This window comes from Salminus brasiliensis, chromosome 22 (genome assembly GCF_030463535.1).
Source record: "Salminus brasiliensis chromosome 22, fSalBra1.hap2, whole genome shotgun sequence".
In the NCBI taxonomy this organism is placed as follows: domain Eukaryota; kingdom Metazoa; phylum Chordata; class Actinopteri; order Characiformes; family Bryconidae; genus Salminus; species Salminus brasiliensis.
Genome location: NC_132899.1, coordinates 4,602,027 through 4,604,824, shown reverse-complemented (window position 1 = coordinate 4,604,824; position 2,798 = coordinate 4,602,027). Strand labels below are relative to the sequence as shown.

The 2,798-nt window shown below is 31.6% G+C and overlaps 1 protein-coding gene across 2 annotated transcripts in view; it reads left to right on the top strand.

Annotated features, from left to right (window-relative positions):
- The first annotated feature begins 2,696 nt into the window (after positions 1–2,696).
- wbp2 (WW domain binding protein 2) overlaps positions 2,697–2,798 on the top strand; it is a 13,743-nt gene continuing 13,641 nt past the window's right edge. For both annotated transcript variants that reach the window (XM_072667672.1, XM_072667671.1), the window contains exon 1: positions 2,697–2,798. This exon is cut by the window's right edge and continues 100 nt beyond it. The gene's annotated coding sequence lies outside the window, so the exon portion shown is untranslated.

Sequence of the window (2,798 nt, the reverse complement as noted above, 5' to 3'; positions counted from 1 at the left end):
GCCATGACGATCATGGATTATACAAAATAAAAGTCGGGGACCTGCTTTATTTGACTTTATCTATTTATTTAAAGGAAATAAAACAATATAAATATAATTAAAATATTAAATTAGAATATAAAATAAATTAGAAACATATTATATATATATAAATTAAAAAAATAACTATGTATGTGTAAATACAATATTTCTGACATGACTTAAAGGCAGCATTTATGATTTTGTTTATATTTAGAATAAAAGTAAAATCATTTATAACAGTTAAATAATTTTGGACTTGACTTAAAGGCAGTAAAAATCTGTACAACTGTGTGTTTTTATTAAATTACACCCAAAAACAATATAAAGTCATTAAATTAGAACATAAATAATAGTATACATTTTAAAATAAATTAGAAACATGTATCTCCAAAATGGCGAATTTACAGGAGAAGGCAAATATAATCTTAATTTTGAATTGAAAGCAATGTAAAAAAAAATAATTGCAAGTCATTTAGAGCATTTCTATTGGTCCATTCATCCAGAATTATTTACACTGTGTACAGAAGCAGCTACGGGGTTCAACCCATGGAGAAAACTACAAATGGACAGAAATGAGATACATGGTTTTTATTGGACAGCAGCAATATATGTTTGTTTGTTTATTTATTTATTTATTTATAGGTATATGTCCAATGACAAATATGTATCTTCAGAATGGTGACATTACAGGGGAAGGCTTAATTTTGAATGGAAGGCATTGTAAAATAAAAGTTTATTGATTATTTCAAGTAATTTAGAGCTTTTCTATTGATCCATTCATCCAGAATTATTTATACAGTATCTATCTATCTGCCTGTCTCTCTCTCTTTCTCTCTCTCTCTCTCTCTCTATATATATATATATATATATATATATATATATATAACCTGGTCCAGGGTTAAGATGCTATCATGTGTTATCATGTGAGCTGCCGATCACACAAGGTGTTGACTCTCAGAAACTCGTCTTCTGATGATGGTGTGGATGTGAGACTGTCAGACCTCTTCCTGTACCAAACTCTTCAGTTTCCTCTAGTCTTAAAGAGCTTTATGATGAAGGAATCTGTCCTCATATCATTCCCTCTTAATCTGCAATTCCTCAAAGGACAGAGCAACATGCCTTCCTTTAGTCCAGACGTTATAATAGGAATCTGAATGTACAGTGATTTTTATCTGATTTTTATGTAGATAAAAGGAATGATCAATTATTATTATAATGATAAATTATTTACAAGCCTAATTTGCTTATATTGCAACAGACTAGCTGTGAGTTGTTAACCAATGACATTTCCCCCTAAAAAGGGCCCTATTCCCCCTCCATTTAGTTCATTTTACCCATAAGCCCTGGCAGTTTGCTGCCTAACTTTGTACCATTAGGAGTTATTTAGTGGACTTGCCAATGCCAATAAAAACTGAAAAAATATAAAAAAACATTTTGACCAGTAGAGTATGTGTGTATATATATATATATATATATATATATATATATATATATATATATATATATATATATATATATATATATATATATATATATATATATATATATATATATATATATATATATATATATATATATATATATATATATATATATATAGTGGTTGGTGTGGCGCAACAGATAACACCACCACCTACCATTGCGTTACAACAACACCATGTGGGGGACCAGGGTTCGATTCCCGGTCTGGGTGACTATGCTGCGCTACACCAGTAAGAGTCCCTGGGCAAGACTCCTAACACTACGTTGGCCCACCTCTGTAGTACGAGTCACCTTGTAAGTCATTCTGGATAAGAGTGTCAGCTAAATGCCTTAAATGTAAATGTAAATATATATATAGTGTGTGTATGTGTGTGTAAATACAATATTTCTGACATGCATCTGACTTATACAATTAAAAATACAATGTGCAATAACCCCCCCCCCACATGTGCAATTCAGAGTCAATTGCAATTACCTGTAAATAATCTGCAAATAATATTGTTATTGCTTTTTTTCTTCTATTATATATATATATATATAGTGTAATTTATCTACGTTTGAGTGTCTTGCTATCCCTTTTCTGCTGTGACACTGAAAAGTTCCCCACTGTGGGACTAATAAAGGACTAGGAATCAGAATCAGAATCAGAATCAGAATCAGATTCAGAATCAGAATCAGAATCAGAATCAGAATCAGAATCAGAATCTCTTTATTTCACCAAGTATGTTACACATACAAGGACTTTGTCTTGGTGAGAGCAACACATATGACAAGTAACAAAAAACACAGAACACAGATTATTCACAGTATTAAATTAAAGGAATATTACACTAAAACAGATTTAGTTGAAAAATATTCTATGTAGAAAGTTACAGATGACCTGAATATTTACAGAAGGAGAGAGAACATCTGTACAGGGGTGCAAATATCTTATCTTAAAGGCAGCATTTAGGATTTTGTTTATATTTAGAATAAAAGTAAAAAAAAATAAAGTAAAATAATTATTTATAACATTTATAACAGTTAAATAATTTTGGACTCAATTTAAAGGCAGTAAAAATCTGTATAACCGTGTGTTTTTATTAAATTACACCAGAAAATTATTCGGAAAGTTTCGTGAACCTTCCGGAAGTTTCCGAGTCCGAGAATGTTTACGTGACGTCACGGAGGGGCGTTCCATAAGCCAGCCCATATTGGCCCGCAGAGGCTGCAGGTGCGGTCAGCGCTGTCCGTCGTTTTCGGTGTTTGACGAGGCAGAGCCGTACAGTCTTATAAACAGCAGGAGTGCAGAGCTT